Source organism: Alligator mississippiensis, chromosome 14, assembly GCF_030867095.1.
Source record: "Alligator mississippiensis isolate rAllMis1 chromosome 14, rAllMis1, whole genome shotgun sequence".
Lineage (NCBI taxonomy): Eukaryota > Metazoa > Chordata > Crocodylia > Alligatoridae > Alligator > Alligator mississippiensis.
In genome coordinates, this window is record NC_081837.1 from 38,482,691 (window position 1) to 38,500,757 (window position 18,067).

At 46.9% G+C, this 18,067-nt stretch overlaps 1 long non-coding RNA gene across 1 annotated transcript; it reads left to right on the top strand.

Annotated features, from left to right (window-relative positions):
• The first annotated feature begins 12,121 nt into the window (after positions 1–12,121).
• On the top strand, positions 12,122–13,838 carry LOC132244785 (uncharacterized). The gene is made up of 2 exons (XR_009456548.1): positions 12,122–12,176; positions 13,577–13,838. It is a non-coding gene; the product is annotated as an uncharacterized LOC132244785 (long non-coding RNA).
• Positions 13,839–18,067: the final 4,229 nt, after the last annotated feature.

Genomic DNA, 18,067 nt, shown 5'->3' on the forward strand with positions numbered 1-18,067 from the left:
TGGGCGCAATCACCCTTCTTCAGGCATAGGAGGGTGATTGCACCTGAAAACTTTCAAAAAATTTTTTTCCAACTACTCAGTCTAATAAAAGGTATCACATCTACCCAAAGAACCTTGCCTGTGTCTTTAGACCAACATGGCTACAACCAACAACCCAGAGTCCCAGACAAGTGCTCCAAACAGTGGTCCATCTGTAGGGCCTTGTCCTGCATTTCCAGCTATATCACATCACACCCTACCCACTAGGACAGGCGGTCTGTCAAAGAAAGAAATTAGATTGACTAGATACAGTTTGTTTTTGATAGATCTGTGTTGGCATTTTTTGTCGTAATTGTCTTTTAATCATCTTTAGTTGTCTCAAGGCGCTTATAAATCGATTGTTTCATAATTTCTGGGAATCAAGACGAGGCTGACTAGTCTACAGATCTGTGGGTCCTCCTTTTCCCCCTTTTAAAGATAGGTGCTGTGTTTGCCCTTCTCCAGTCCTCCATGAAGTCTTGAAGATAACTGCTAATGTTTGGAGGTTGTTTGGGCTCAGTCCTTACATGCTGTAGGGTACAGTAGAGTGCAGGCTTCCAGCATGGCTTTGATTTGGAGAGTCTATCTGTATGCGTGGGGGGGACTTGGTTTCCATGTACCAATCCATGGCCTCTCTGCTAAGCATGGCCAGGAGATTAATTAATATGGAGATGAAGTTTATACAAGTACTTAGATGAAGTTGCGGCTTGGTGGCGATGTCCCTTGTGTACTAGGATAAGGGCAGAGACACGTCACGCTCAGTTCCAACAGGCCGCTTTAAAAGGTGATGGTCCCATCTCTGATCATCCGTATGCTTTGTTTCTACATGCATATTTAAGAAGGTACATCCTGAGAAGTCCCTTTGCTCAAGTAATTGGAATTCGTATCTCCAGGATTCCTCTTGCAGACCCCATTCCCTCACTTCTTATTTCTGCATAAAGGAAAACCCTGTGAAAGATATTGATTTAAAACCCAGAAGCCAATACTTTTCCTTTCAAGCTTTGCATTTCATCTTTCTCCTAAGAAGGGAGGAAGCCCCTTCTGTTGAGTATACAGCCTGCAATTTCCTTGTCAGATCCTAGCCAGCAGGTCAGTGTTGTGACTGACTGTGTGAGGATAGCTCCCTTAAGGGTAATTACACTAAATTTCCTTTTGAAGGACAGCTTTCTCTGGATATGATACAAGGAACCCATTTTTTCCATTCACTTAAATTCATGAATTCAGCGTCTGTCACTAAGAACCCAGCAGTTAGAGACTTACATCTATTCCAACTTCAAGGTGAGTTCTGAAGAGGAGGTAATGACAGTATTGGAGACCATAGGGCTAATCGTGTAACGCCAGCTGAGTTTCTTGGAAGGGAAATAGGGATCAGAAAGCATGGAAGAGGGAGGCATCTTTTCAACGTTATGTCAGCACGTGTGGAGAATGGGAATATCTAAATTCCTGGACATCTTGGATTGAGAATATGGACGATGCAAAACCCTTAGCTTTCAGGGCTCCTCGAATGGGACGTGTGGACAATGGTGTGCAAAGAAGACCCCAAAAAAGCATGCAAATAAAGGAGGGAATGGAAATGCCCTTGCTTCCAGAAGACGCAGCAAGAGAGAGAGACAGAGAAAAGAGAGTCAGGGCTTTCTTCTCCCAACTACCCAAGGGGAATTATAAAATATAAAGGAAAGATACCTCAATCTGAAGATACCAGAGACATTAAGGGGAGAAGCCTGGAGCATAAACCAGAGACTTAAATTCCTCCTTCAGAGGGAGAACAAACCATTGAATATCCAAATCCTAAGGCAGCCCAGGGTGGAGAATCCAAGAGAGGGCTGGGAACGAAGACAATGGAAGTACATTCCCATGCTAAGCATCCCTTTCTTAAAGGCAGGTTCAGGCTGGGGTTTCTAATTGCAACAGGAAAATTGGCAAGGATGGAAGAGGGCTGCAAATTTGCTCCTTAAATTCTCCCTTCATGTGTGTGTACATATATTTATATACGTATATATGCATGTATGTATATGTGTGTGTGTTTATTTATATGTATATATTTATATATATATACATATATATGTATAATTCGCGCATGTGCATGCACACACATATATGATGATGAGATATATACCTACACATATAGATATGGATATAGATACCTATCCATATATCTATCCATATAGATATATAGATAGATAGCTATCTTTCTTCATTCCACCTGGGCGGCATCCCAAGACTTCATCCATTACTTTTCAACAACCAAACGGTTCTCGCGTGTGCACCCTGCCATGTGTCCAGGAGTCACTCATCAACAACAAACAGTTAAAAGGAAGAAAATAGGCTGGAAATATCAATGCACTTTGGTAACAATAAACCCTGCTTTTAATTTATGCTAATATGTAGGGTTGTGGTGACAGTAAGAACAAAATTACAGAGTGGCTTTCTAGCTGGTAATTATCCCCCCATTTTCGTTGCTCGGGAAGATGGACACACAATTATGCTCTCTTGCTGTATATTAATACGGATTCTTGACATCTTCAGCAGACCTGGAGCTGTCATCGGGCTTTTTGTCTACTTTAATTGAAAATTAATGGTTACTGTGTTACCACGGAAACCGTGGCAATGGACGCCAATAGCGCTTACATATCAAACAGGCACTGGTGGCATTGTCTGTCCCTGTTGACCTTGAAAGTTAAAAGAAAAACTTAAGGGGGGGGGTGTGGAAAAAAAACCTTGAAAACAGAGGGTTGAATATTGTGTATCAAAGGGGGAAAAGAAGGGGGAAAAGAGAGGGACAGGAAAAAAAAGAACTTGGTGCCTTTTGTATCTTGAAGGGGAAAGGGAAAAAAAAAGAGCCCTAAAATGAAAGTGTCAGAGTGGCAAAGCGGAGAATTATGTTTGAGTACAAAAGCATTATGGTCCATCTTGTGAGCGGCTCTTGGTACGATATTGATGTTCTGATGGGGCTGCGAGGTGTATTATGCCATCAAAATGCAAAGGATAGGCCCAGGCGAAAGAGTCACCGCAGAACTGACATAACATTGCGCAGACGGTAATGATGGAGTGAAAGAGTTGTGTCTGCCGGGCCATCAGTTTGAAGCCATAACAAAAGAGCTCAAATGAGTCGGGGGGTGGGGGGAGCTGGGGGAGGGAGTTAAGAGAGGGGAGTGTGGGAAGGACCGGGGAGGAAGTTAATGGTTTGTACGAAGATAAGAGATTAAAAAAGGAGAGGAATAGACTGGAGGGAAGAGGGTCCAGATTTGCTCTGAATGGAAATGTCTGAAAGATGGGCAGTTGCAGCAGCGTGGAGTCACTTCTCTGGAACGGGTGTTTGGCCTCTCCTACCCATCCCCGTGCAAGATGCAACAAGAGGGGCTCTTAGAAAATCCCTTCTCCCAAGCCAGAGGAGTACTGGAGTAACGTGGCCCTAAGGCAGGCCAATGATCTTTGGCGGGACTGCCATCTTAATTCATACCGCAGGAGAAAAACCCTTTGCCCGGTAGGCCAGGATGAGCTTTGAGGGAGAACGAGCAGGAAATACAACCCTGCCCCTTCAGTACGGGCCAGAGTTTTTGTGGTTCAAAGGTCAGAGGCAGCCCCCTCCCAGAGCGGGAAGTGAGGACCCTAAGATGGGGGCATGGAGAAACCCCCTTCCTGGGTTTAGAGGTGGGAGCAGGGCCTTCCCCGTACTCTGACGTGTCGCTGCGGGAAGTGGAGAGCAGCTTTTGGTCAAGGGCTGTTATATCCTGCTGGATTCAGGTCTTTTAGCCCCCAACACACCTCCTTCTTCGCTGACCTTCCCTCTCTTCCCATGCACTGAAGACTCCAAAGTACCTTTTTTAGCTGCCCTGTGGGATGCTTTAGCTGGTTGGATTGGGTTTTTTTTTTTAAACCAGGGAAAAAAGGTCATAATCCACCTGAACCTAGAAGGCCCATCAATAACTAGCAAGGCTACGGCACGCTGGCTTCTATAGCCATCAGCACAAAGGAAGGATGTGGCAAGCTTTCAATCATTTCATAGCTGGGATGACTTCCAGCACAGGTCACACCTCTGGACCGTGCACCTAAACCACTTTGCCACCCCTCCCTTTGAGGGGGGGAAGCCACCACACCCCTGTGGATATTGTGAACCCCCTGAAAGCTATTAACTAGCTCAGCTTGTTGGAGGGTGAAGAGCTGCCGCTCTCTTGGAAAAGCTGCCTTTCATTACAAATGAAGTCCTGGTGCGAGGCTGTGATGTTTAATGATGAGCGGAGGAGTCGGACTTTGCTTCCATTAAAATCATATGGTGCTTTGCCATGCAGATACGTGAGACAAAGGGTCTTTCCCTTAGGAATTCAAGACAGGCCCCTGCTCCAGTGGTGGGTCAGACAGCAGGAGGCCCATATGAGGAGGCCCATGGTGTTTCTGTTTCAACCCAATAGGTCTTGTGACCCAGAAAGGGAGCAAGCAGCAAGTGGGAACGGGGGGGGATACCAAATCACCCACTTCACATGGGAGTTACACCCTCTCGGTCATGAGGAAGGTCCAGAGGTTTGTACACCGGCTTGTGATTTAAGAGTTATAGGTTTATTTCCTTGCTCAGTTGGAAACCTCTTGCATGACCTTAAGCAAGTGCCTCAGTCAGTCTGTGCTTCAGTTCCCATCTGTATAATGGGGTGCTAACACTTGCCTTCTCACAGAGGTTTTGTGAGGCTAACTGCATGAAAGCTTAGCTTAGGGACTATAATAATGGACTATAATAATTCATTCCTTAGATAGATACAAGATTCACTTTAAGGGCACTCAGTCTTTCCTTGGATCTCAGCACGGCCCTCCTTCCAGCTCCTGGAGGAATTATCTCAGGCCAAGTACGAATGAAGTTGGGGTGAAATGGTTCCCCAAATGCCTCAAATTTTGTGGAGGATCTCAGAAGATTTGTTAAACTTTCTCTATCCCCTTTTCAAGCCTGTTTCCTGCTTCCATGTATTCTGGTTGTCCCTGGGAGTCTAATCATTGTCAAAATAACTGCTCAGAGTGATTGTCCTCCTAGTATTCCTACCAGCCTCGTTAGAAACAGGGAGCCTTGGAAAGACTAGAGAAAGAGGGCCCACGTGAGTCCTTGGTGTGTAAAGGGCCAGCAGGGCATGGCTCTGAGTGAGCCTATGGCTCAGCCCACACTAGAGCTTGCACCACATTTGTGACATCTCGGTGGCACAGCCTGTGTCCCCATGCAATAACCCTTGTATGTCATGTCTTGACCATCAAGGCTGAGTGTCAGATGATAGGCAAGATCCAGGGTTGTAGGCATGGGGGCAGGATGCTATGGCCAGGGGTCAGACAGGAGACAAGCTACAGAGTTCGAGCCCAGCTTACGGATGGGCAACTTGGAGCAGATCAGTGCTGCTCACCTTCAAGCCTCTTAAATGGCCAAGTGACTTCTTACTGCCCACATGGCGTGTACCAATGGGAGTCAAAAGCTACATAGGCAATCAGGCGGCAGTGCCTGGCAATGAATCCTCATACAGGTGAGGAAGAGGCCTTCCTTGTGGTGAGCCCTCCCGTGCAAGGTGAGGGTGAATCAGCCCATCAATCTGACCAATGACCTAACCTGGCACTTGCTGTCTTCCTGGGACCTGTGCAGCACAGCTCCCTGGCACTAGGGTTGGCAAGCCAGTCAATTGACCGGTCAAATATTGTCAATGGACTGCAAATTTTTCGACCCGTCAATGATAACAATTTTACAAAAAAACCCTGCTGGTTGTTTTGGTCATTTTCTTGACAGAAATAGGACTTTTTAATGTGTTAATGGGAAAATTGTGCTTTTTCTGTACATTAGTTGGGCTGATAGGCAATTTTGTACAATTTTTGACCCATATTTGACCAGTCAATTGACTGAACTTTATTTGACTGGTCAAATACCCAACCCTACCTGGCACTACAGATAGGAGCAGTTAACCCTGCTGGGTAATGGCTGTGGCCTGCCGACCTCCCCCCGTGAGCTCTCTTTGAGGCGGCACCTCCCGGGCTGCCCTGCACCACATGCTGTCAATGCTGCTCCATGCACTCGGCTTCCTGATGCAATCTAGGGGAGAGCAGCGGGCTCACAAATGTGACTGACATATGCCCACGTTTCGGAGTAGGGGGAGAGGGGGGGGAGCTGCCATATGGACACAACTCGGCTGAGCTTGTTGTAACCTGCTTGGGTGAAGAGGTCGTGACCTGGTTATAGAGCGTGATGGTACTTACAGAGCTCTACTGGTGATAAGAACCGGGGATCATTACTTATCATACTACCAGCTGGGCTTCGGGGAATCTAAACGGGTGCAATTTAGCTGCGGAGGAGCTGGAAAAAGCCAATGTTTTAAATGCTCGGGTCCAAATTCATCTCTGGGATAACTTCAGTGGGGTTGTATCAAGAATGAATCAGATTCTTTCTGGATCAGATCATAGGTGACGTGGAACATGCACATCCCTTCCCATACGCACAGCACCGTACCTAGTCTCCTGGCAGTCCCGGGCAAACTTTCAGAATCAGGCCCCTCTTTGCCAGAGATAATGATAATAATAATGATAATCGGACAGAAAAATTGCCATTTTTGGGCCCCCTTTCTGTCCAGGCTTCTGGCAGCCACCCAGTTTGCCTATGCCTGTGTCTGGCCCTGCATATGCTCATCTACCAAAGGCATCTCTCCGGATGCAGCAGGTTCAGGTAGTTCAAATAAGCATCTGGGAGTTGGGTGCTGTTCCCGGGGCCTGAACTTTTGGAGGGTTTGCCTGCCCCTATGTTAACAAAAATCTTGGGATGCGGCAGCAAATACATGGTGCGGAGGTGAACACCAAGCCTTTCAGGAAGGTGATCTGGGGCCTTTGAAAGTGGGATGCCCAGGGAATCAATCTTCCTTAAGAACAAACAACAAGACAAACACAATAGAGGCGCGCCTGAAAGCCAGCATCTTTTTTCATTTTCCCTGCATCCCTGATCCCAACCTTAATCCCCGCTCCGAATCCTGTCAGCCCGACTGTTCTAGAACTGACATTGCTGCAGGCATCTTCTCCGCTGACTTCCCTCAGATCTGCCTCCTCCTGGGACTTCTAAAGAGGACTCAGAGATTTCTGTGTTACTGGATGATTCACTCAGTGCCCTCAAGCAAAGCACTCGGGCTCCCTTGGGGGAAGAAGCGGGTGGAAGGGAGGAGGGGAGAGGGAGGAGAGGAAGGAGGGAGTGTAATGCCATCCCTCGAAAGGGGATAAAGGTTATGCAGCGTAGTATGTGAGATGCCTGATTGCGGAAGCTGATCACAAGAGCTGGCCCTGCAGTGCGAACAGCGACTGCGCGCTCCACTCTGGACCTGTATGTTGCCTTCCCTCCTGCATGGTTAGGGGAGGGGGCTAGGGAAGGGCAGGACAAAGGGTCTGGTCCATTTTGAAATAATCAGGACCTGGTTTTGAGAGCGGAGAAACTGTCATCATAGAGCCATGTGACCGATTTTGCTGTCAGGCAATGATGATAACGATGCTCTGCCCTTCTCCGGAGTCCCTCGTTCAACCACCTCTCAATCGGATGCTGTAGACATGCAGTGACAGATGGATAAGCAGGCTAAGGGCTGTAACTAGGTAGCAGATCTCAAAGCACTTTATAAACAGCCATTCATTGAGCCTCATAAACCTCAGGACTACACAACTGAAATGGATACCTGCTATTATCCCCATTTCACAGATGGGGGAGGATGAAAAATAGGAAGGTGTAGCATGACTTCTCTGTAGCCATCTGGTGAGTTGAGGCAACTTCAGGGCTACAACCCAGGTGTCCTGTCCCCGGGTTTGGACTCAAATAGATACCACTAATGCTCGGGTGTCTGAGGCATTGAAAGGAAGGATGGGCTTGTGGTTAAGGGTTCGGTTCCTGATCTGCCTCTGTGACGGAAGGCAAGTCACCAGATCTGGGGGCAAGAAAAGCTCTTTCCCCTCAGGTCAGACTGGCAGCAGTCATTGGGGTTTTTGCCCTAGCGTTCTCTTCCTAGGATACCCTGAGGAAATCCCATGTCCTTGCCCCACCCCGCTCTTTACCCTTGGCACATTGCAGCTTGCATGTGTGCACGCGTGCATGCATGTGCACAAGTTTTTAATTGGGTGCTGTGTGGATGCGGCACATGAGATTCTGCTGTCTCTCCTCAGACCAACAGTTGTCCCCAAATGCCAGGAACTGGGTTTGAAGGCCCAGGTTGTCTAGGCCTCCTAAATCTCTTTGCTGATCTGTACTTCATTTCCCTGTTTGTACTACCCTCTCTCCTGGGGCCGTTGGGGGAGCCGGTCGAGAAACACTCGGCAGGTTCACAGCTGCTACACTGATACGGTCCGTGCAAATCCTCGGATAAAAATGCAGCCCTTTCTGCTGGCATGGGATCCATGCTGCAGGTAACCCTGAGACAGAACCAATTCTATAGATTTGGTTGAAGGTAGCATAATATTGGCCCCAGAGATGCATCCTTTGTACATCTGAGGCAGAAGGTACCTCCATTGTCAGTATAAAGAAAACAAGTGAAGGGCAAAACCCCACAACACCAAAACCATGCAGGTTTGACCCTGAGGAATAGGACTAAAACCAAACAAGCCTTTTGCACCAAAAAGCACTTTATTTTCCAGATTCCAGCAACAATCTTGTGTCCAAACGTTCCCATAGTGTGGGGTTATTTGTATGCAGTGCATTGGTTTGGAGCATGGAAAACCACAGTCATTCTGTAACTACAAGAAGTAACAAGCTCATGATTGGAGCAGATTTCCTCAATAAAAGCCAGCCAACCTGAACTTGCAAACTCCCCAGTCATATGTCATCTCAGGCCTCGAATGAAATGCATATTTTCCACAGCCACGCTCAAGTTCTACACATTCCCCACTGTCCTGCCTTCTGAAGCCCTTTGCTGTTTCCTGGATCCACTCTGGAAAGCAGTGGCACAAAACGGAGACCAGCTGTAGATGCACAGACAACGGTGGGAGCCAAAAATGACTGAGCATAGTGAGGCCTTAAAGATGAAAAAAAAAAATTAAGCCTATTCTGTAGGGAGGAGATGTGACATTAGCATCCCCCTTGATAGCAAGAAGACAGAGCTCAGTTCTGATGAATATAAAAGGAATTCTTTATTGAGGCTTTTTTTAACCAGACAGGCCCTGGAGGTTTTTTCCTAGCTTCCAGCCTATGAAACCTAGTGTCATCACACAGGATCTCCCTATGTCTTGTCCTAGCCAGAGCAGGCTCCATTTACAGGATCAAGTCCTGGAAATTTGAGCAAATTGCTATGAAGGTCATTCCAGCGGTGGAGTGGTGTTCGCAGATCCCAGCATGAGGTGCGGATTTGATCCCTGAGATACAGCACCATGAAAGGTTTTCTGTGACGGATGAGTGTGCTGGGAATATGTGCTACATGTATAATCAAAACCACTTGCAAATGCTGATTATCATATGCCCTGTCTCTCCTGCTTTGCTCTGATTTGTGACGCTTGGTCTTGGTGTAGTGACAAGTGTCTCCTGGGCTTGCCACACCTTAATCCACCAACCCCTGAGGGGGGCTATTTATTCTCCCCTTCAAGAGAACCTAATTGGGCCCATTAAGAAGCTTTTTGCTTCTGCGCTGCTGATGCTTTGCAGTGTAGGGAATCAAATGCAGTGAGTTGTAAGGAGGCATGTCATGCAGGTAACAGGAGTACTTCAGATTCCCGACCGGCCGATCTGATACCATAGCAATGGGGATGGCACACGTATTTATAGCTACTTTTTAAAAACTTAGTTGTATCCTTGTTAGGTTCTTGTGCCATGGACATCGTTGTGGTATCTGGGCATCTAATACAGCACTCTAAGAAGGGTCTCTGTATGGCTTCATGCTTATTTTGCCCCGGTAATATTGAGATCCAATCTGCTTCGTTCACAGGTAACAAGATGCTTTATTTTTTTCCTGCCATGCCTGCAGATCCCCCCACAAGCTTTGCCAGGTTGGCTTCTTCCCCTCCCATGAGTCATCACCTGCAGTTTAAATCCAACAGACAGAACTTCCATGAGCAACACGCGGGCAACACTCTTGCCTTTAGTGTGTTGGCAGATGAGTAGCTGAAGGCAAAATGGGACAGCTGGGATGCATGTAAAAATATTAGAGATGATGCATCAGCCTGATTACAATGCAGCTTCCTCTCCTGTAGCCATCTCGGTTCCAAACTCTCAGCCAGAGGTGGAACAATGGCCACTTGGGCACGTCAGCACTTGAAACTCGTTGCGGGTATCGTGTAACTGGGTTAAGTGATCTGCTTGTGTGAACAGATCACCCACGCCTAGTTATTATACTGCAATTAAGCTACTTTCACTTCCTATCAAGGCTGCACAGCAGTGCGATGTTTCAAAATCAGCACTCGCCGTTCTTGTCGAACATCCCAAGCCAAATTGCTCCACTGCTGTGCTGTGTACAGGCTGGGATGTTTCACGCCACGCTGTACAACGTGTCCCAGAAAGTAGTGGTGTGCTGTGGTTTGGGATCGCATTCCTAGGATTCCTCTTGTCTTCTTCCCACCATCCATTGGGTTTGCAAGAGCCAACCCATGCCATTTTCAAAGTGTGGTCAGCCAGCATAGAGGAAACACTGGTGAACATTACTATCTTCACACGGATGAATATTTAAAAGTTAAGGTAAGGATTTTGAAATGAATGCTGTGGCTTCATGACCAGGGTGATAAAAGCACCTGAGAAGCAAGAGGAGGCTGAAAGCATGCAGACACTTCTCCTAGGCTTTTCCTAGATCAACTTCCCTCAGTGGAAAGCCACATTGGGGTTAGGAGAGAGCTAGGATGATCAGCAATGTCAGTGGAATGTCAGGAGTCCAAGATCCACTTTCCTTGAAACCAGTGCAGAGCTCACCCTGGAGCTGCAGTAGAAAAGCAGTCGCAGCAGTACTCCCCGTAGCATGAAGAAGCACATGGGAGGCTCTGCACAGCTCTGGTTACCAGGAAGTAGCTAACTAGTTGTGTGCTGGCAAACCAACTGGTGGCCCTGTTGCAATGGAGGTATGGGCTGCCACCAGGAAGATGCTTCCACCCCATGCTAGTAGGTCAGGCAATGCACAGGTGTTCATTAATGCTTTTGTGGACTGAGCTTACCAAAGCGCAATGGGGCAACTGAGGAGCTCCATGTGCTTATTGCCTCTTACATGAAGCCTTGGAATTCGTCACCAGAAAGGGCACTGCTCGGCCTCTTTTAGCACCATGAAATACTCGAGAGAATTAATGTGGGGTGGTCTGGAGATGGTCAGCATGTCAGGATCAGTAGAAGCGCTGCACCGTTTTACAATGAGAAATGGAATTTTTGCTTCTGTGGTCCTCATGGACATTGCTGATGTTGCTGTTCCTCCAGTCCTCTGGAAGATGCAGCTTTCCTGCTGCTTCTCCAGCTGATGCAGCCTTTTACTGGTCATTTAGCTGTGAGAAAGGGTACAGCTAAGAAGTGCCTAAAGTATTTGCAGAATAAGAGTGGGATGTGCTTTTGCAAGACTGAAACCGGATGTCAGGGGCTGGAGGTTGATAAGAAATATTTGCCTCTTATCATAGGTGCTTGCTGCGTTTCACAGAACCCTCATGACAGCAAGGGGGAAAGCCTTTTGGATGGATGGATGGATGGATGGATGCTGGCAGGTTTGCTGGATCTTTTGAGCAACCTGAAGTTTCAATGAAGCAGTGCAGCTATGTAGGGGTGTAGTATCTGGGATACACACTGTGTTCCTACTTTCAGGCTACTGGCCACTTGCAGATAATATATATGTTTTTCCGGGCCTCGATCATAATTGCTGCACATGTACTAATGAGTATGTACCATAGTGCAAGGTTTTTACTGTGTTTTGTATGGGGATTTTGGTCAGCTTTCTGTGGATATCCACGAAGGCTATGATAGCAAAGGTAGGGATTTTCACAAATTGTTCAAAGCACATAACCAAGATCATAAAGACATTATCAGGGAATGTTGAATAAATACTAATGAACGCACTGTGGCAGTGCGCTTGCGGTGCCTGGCACTTTAAGGGCTGAGTCAAGCAGCCAGCAGGTGCTTGATTGCTGCAGCCATTTTAAAACACTGGCTGCCTATATAAGCACAACAGTTTGCTCCTGGCAGCCTAGGTAGCAACATTGCCTGACTGAGTTGCAATAGGAGTATCTTGGAGGTAAGAGCAGGAGCTTCTGGGGATGGTTTGGAGGCTCTGGTCCTGGGCATGACCTAAAACTGCATCCTGCTGGGGATGGGTGGCTTGGGGGGGAGCTCCTGGTGGTGTGGGAGTCCCTAGGAAATGCCAAGCTAGTTATCTCCCTGGTGAAAGGTGGGTTGGGGTGCCTTAATCTCTAGCCCCCACAACACTGCGGGTACAAGGGACCAGGCACAGCTGTGGCCACCTGAGCCTCCACAGGGGAGGAAAACCCTGGATCCTAAAGGAGTGGGTAGAGGTGTAACCCCAGAGAGGGGTGGTAGTGAGGACCTGGAAGAGGGTTGAGTAGCTTTGAGGGTCAGCCTAAAGCACAGCCCAAGGGGGTGTGCTAAGTAGGGCTGTGGGACTGCCTGAAGGGCAGTGCATGGGCCAACCCCAAGGAGAGCAAGTTGAGGGCAGTGTGGAGTCTGAAAGGGGTACTGATAGCTGGGAGCCAAGTATGTGGGGCTGGGGACCCAGTAAAGCTGCCCTGGGAGGGACCAGGGCAAGCTTAGCCCAGGTCAGAAGCTTAGCTGGCCACTACCCAGGTGAGTTTTGCAGGTGAGGGCAAAGACTGTACATCTGCCACCCAAGGTGTGATCTGGATAAAGCTTATGGGACCCCTCCAAGAGGGAGCAAGGCAGGACAATTTGATGCATGAGACTCTGTGAAAGCAGGGGGTGTGAGGCCCTAGTCACTATAGGGTGGTGGGGTATGGAGCTGCAGATACCTGCCCTGATGCCAGGGGCAATAATGGGCAGTCTCCTGCATTTTCCATCAGTTTATGGGAACAGCAAAGTTGTGGCAGGCAAGATGGGGTGGACTGCCCCATAGAGACAGGTGGGTGGGCTGGCATGAGACCTGTCCCTGAGCATGCCCCCAGTCACACATGCCAATTAAAATATTTTGAGCAGTTTAAAAAAAAAAAAAAAAGCTATACACAACACCAGGCAAAGTCCAAAACCCACTACTAACCTAAAAACAAATAGAGCATAGTATGCAGGCAAGCTTATGCTTGTTTTCAAGGTCACCCATGCATGTAGATAAGATACAACAAGTTATGCATTTTTGGAGGTGGGGTGGGTGTGGGATGGTAGTAGGAAGGCCTGCCTTTAGTAGGTGATGGACTAAGGGGATTTTCATTCTCCACTGTTCTTTTTCTTAACTTGCTGGTGCAGAATGTCCTGTTCTTGGATGTGTTTCCAGGCATCCTAGCTGTGAAGGGTGCCTTGGGATGTGGATATACCACAAAGATGGGATGGGAGTACACATGTAGCCTCTAGAGATCTACCATGCTGTCTGGGAGAACTGTTTCCCTTCCATCATCCCCAATGGCTTTGCATGTGATGATGATACTCTTCTTTCATGTCTCCTTTCTTCAGCTTTGGGAATCTTCACTCTTCCATCTCTAGCTTTCTGTTTGGAAGCCCACAAGAATTCCTTGCTCATGGCATCTCATGAGCTGGCCTACAAAGATTGGTCTGGTCTCCAGCCAATGACAGCACCTCTGCTTGCGGTCCTAGGAGTTTGTGGTCACTCCTGTTTGTGGTCATGCAAAAATGTGAGCTCCTTCAGGAAAAAGGAGGGGGTTATTGTTTAAATTATAGACTCTGTGCCAACATCAGTAAAAAGATGATTTTGTCATTTGTGTTGCAATACCATTCTCATAGGCTGTTCCCAGTCTTGTGTGAGTTTGGTATGACACTCTAACTTGTGTAGGTTGCCAAGGCTTGTAACAATGACTGGGGAGAGTGGTGATTGGGGTAAGCTGGCGAAGGGGCTAATTAATACCAGGTACCTCAATAGTTGAGGAGGGCAGCTATGTAAAGAGGATGCAGCAGATGTAGATGGTACACTTAGGCAGGCCATCACTTTAGAGGATGTTACTGAGTCCGTAAGGCCCAGAAGAAATTGCTTTAGAAAAGCAGTAGGCAAGCCAAGAAAACATAGCGCCCTGGTCATATCTACATATGTGCATTAAGATAGGCTAAATAGCATGCTTTTTACTGATACTTTAATGTGCACTAAAATGGGATGATTCATATTAAGTATTGCTTGACGACTGTAGTGTTGATAGATGTGCTTGGGGGAGGGTGGAGAAGAATGGGGTTGGGACAGGACACTTGATTAGAGCAGCTCCAAGAGCTGGCTTGATTGACTGCTTGCTTATCAAACAAGCTTTTAGTTAAAGCACCCCCACTGCCACTTTTCAGCACAAGGCTACTGATACTGTGCTCCAGCAGACTCCAGTGTCAGGTGTTACTGCCATCCTCCAGCAGGCTTGATTAATTGAGGTGTTTTGTTTTTTTTTTTTCTGATGTGCTGTAACTACAGCATGTTGGAGCTGCACATGTATAGGTGCATGCTCTTTAGTTGATGCACATTAAGACAATGGAGGTACTAGATTTTAATGCATATTAACAAAAACATGTTAATGCATGTGTAGATGCGTCCCCTGTTGCTTGCCTGGTGGGGAACCTTAGAAGTGATGGAAGAGTGGAAAAGAACCAGAGATGGGTCAGTGCCAAGAGAGATGCATTGCTGTGCAATCTCTGTGCCAAATTAAAGTACTGTCCTTAGCTTAAGTTCTCTCTAACACCCTTGGCTTGGCATAAAGTGGGCTGTGAAACAGAATTTTTCAGGACCTTGGGGGAAGATGAGTGAATTCCTGAAAGTGCTTCAATTTCTGCCTGCGTTTCCTTCCTTTTTTTTTTATGATGTTTGTTTAGTGTGACTTGGCCGTTTTTTTTGTTTTTTTTTTTTACACATCATAATATCGCATGTTGGCTAAAAGCCGAGGACATCAATGAAACCGTGAGCCAGATAAATGACACTAGCGCTCTTTCCTTTATGTATCGGCTGCCACAACAAAAGGTATTTTACCTCCTGACTGTTTCCATGATATACCACACAGTGCCACCATCTTGGCTGGAGTGGGGAGGGGAAGATTGCCTGGTGGGGATCACAGGTTTTTGTGTGCTTGCTCATCCAGTTGAAGGAAGCTGTGTGGTAGGATGCTTCACCTAGCTGCATCTTGGAAAGGGGTGAGGGAGAACAGAGTTTGTCCAGTCTCTTGCCTGAAACACATTTTGAACAAGAGGTTATTGGGGACTAAAAGGAGGCAATGGGGAGCTAGTTCAGCATGGCAATACCAGCATTACATCGCTTAAATACCCCTGTGCAGATATTGTACTACTAGAACTTATTGATGGGACCACTTCCAATAACTTGGTGTGATCCATCTGGGATTAGGGAGGTCCAGAATGTGGGCATGTCTACACATGCATATACTGCACAGTAAGTAGTTTTAGACCACCATCTACACATGTAGGCATTACTGTGCAGCAACACAGGATGCAAATTTACTCCGAGCTGGCATAAATTGCCATAGTTACTGTGCAGTATGGGCATGTACACCTGTACTGCATAGTAACTTTCAGTTACTGCACAGTAACCCAAGTTTAATGAGCAGTAATGGTGCACATGTAGACACACCTGGTGTCTGATTCTGGTGTCACTCGATCAACAAGCTTGAGAATCTCATTAATCCAATGAGATTGAGGATCCAGCTCCTGCTTGACTGTGTCCAGGTCAACATCACTAGTTTTGCTACTGACAATCCACAAAATCTGTGGTTGGGTGGAGGTGTTCTTGCAGACACATGGTTCAGTGCTTCAGAACAGCTGTACGCCTTACAAAGCATCTCTCACAGGTCCTGTTACTGTCCTTTAATGCTCCTATAACCCTGCTGTAGCGCCCTTTCCATACTGTGGATCCTAGTGGCATCCTGCTCCCGCCCCTCATCTAGCTGCTGGTGCCTTGTGCTGGACACGATTCCCACAGGAATGCACAGGCTGCTCTTCGTAGAAGGTGCTGCAGCCCTTGGCGCAAGGCCTTGCTGAAGCACCAGTCATGATAGCTCAGTAACCAGGAGTACAATACTGGGAGCTAACAGAAAATGCCAAGAGCAGTGCTTGGCAGTGCACCAGCATTTCAGTGAGGAAATATCATCTGGTTTGGGTGACCCTGGGCCAGTACAGGGCAGAGGGGCAAACAGGCAGGATTGCCCCAGTGCACAGAAAAGCAGGCGAGTGGGAGGACTGCAAATGCTCACAGTTTTGGATGCCTAATCTCTCCAAACATCTCTTCTGCTGAGGATAAATGTGTTCTCCATCTCTGTACACCCCCTCCCCAACTGGGTCTAATAATAAAGTTTAACATCCCAGATTAGTTGTGCCACAAAAGACATTGCTTATGGATGCAAGTCACTATTGTAGAAATAGTTGATGTTAACCCACAACAAATGCCCAAAGGAGACAAGCCCTTACTTTTCCCACTAATTTAGCAGGGCTGACTAGTGAGATACCCAGGGAGAGGAGCTGTTTTGTGAAGTCAAATACTAAAGTGCTGAGAAAGTGAGCCCGAAGTCCAAGGTTGTACTGAGCAGAACTCATGAGCCACCTTCTCCCACCTCAAGATTCAACCCAGTCCTCAGTGAAAGTTTTGTATCACAGAGCAAAGAAGTGATTTTTTTTACACCGCTAAAATACTTGAATAAAGATACCTGTATTGTTTTAATCAATGTTCCAGCCTTTAACTTATGGGAAAATGATGCATTCAGGAGTTCTGTTTGATGAGATGCTATAGATCTCATCTTGTCTGAACAAGTTGAGATCTGGCTTACTGCTGGATTGCGCATACCAGATATGCACTAGATGGTGGTGAATATATGAATCGAGGTTTCTTTTGACCACAAATGGTTGTAAGATGGCTCAGACCAAAAAGGGAAAACTAGCAACATAATTGAGCATAGGCTACCCACACTTCTGTCCTTTTAAAGATTTGTCTTTTGATTCTTCAAAAGTCCAGGGTTCTTGATGCTAATAAAGCACACTTAAAATGCTTGAATGCAAGTCTTGTGGGGTGGGGGGGCTACAACTTTAGAGCCTAAAACCATGGAGATGCAGAATTCATTAAAGGAAGCAGAGAAGTCTAGGGCAGAACAACCACAAAATCAGAATAGTGGCGTGGGTGTGTGTGCAAGGGGAGGGAGGGGAGGTTATGCTCCTCTGAGACCCTTCAGGATTAATATATGTGCAATCTCTAGAGAAGTGTTTTCATACACTTTAAAATTTGATCAGCCATATGAGGAAGTGTATTTTCTAAACTTAATTGATGTTATTCAAACACAGCCGAGGCTTTGGGATTGTGGTTATACAGATTGGGTATCATATCTAACACAATGTACAAGGCCTGATTATACATGAAGTAACAGCGTGTGGACCCCTGCCTGAGGTAGGCAACATGATGGGTCAGTGGGTCCTTTTTTTAGGAGGCCCTTGCTGGGGAGAGACTGCATGTTTAAAACTATTTCGGGACAAAGGACTACATTCAGCCTAGTGTAACTCTCCTGGAGCCCATGAAATTACATCACAGATGGATATTTCCAATCGATTTTTATCCAGTCTTTGGACCATTCCTGTCGCCATAGTATCTGAGCTCTTGATATCTGATTTGGCCATAAAACTGTGTAACAATTTGCTGGCTGTTTGTTCAGCCGTGGGGCCCGACTCCAAGCAACAAGTCGGGATGCAGAGGGGTGGAAGGGGTGATCCAGGCTCCCTGGCACACATCCTCGGGAGTTGCCTAGGTGTAAGCCTCCAAGGAACAATGGTTACCTCATGCTGTAGACATGTATGAGGTCATCTGGATAATTGCTTTCCCAAAACTATGCATCTTGTGGGAAGAGGGTGTTATGAGCTGGAGAATTTGCTAAGGCAAAAATGTACTGCCTGCCCCTTGCTCTGAATGCTCTCGGGCCACATCTATTCTTCCTTCCTGCCAATCTTGGGACCGCTGCAGAAAGATGGACT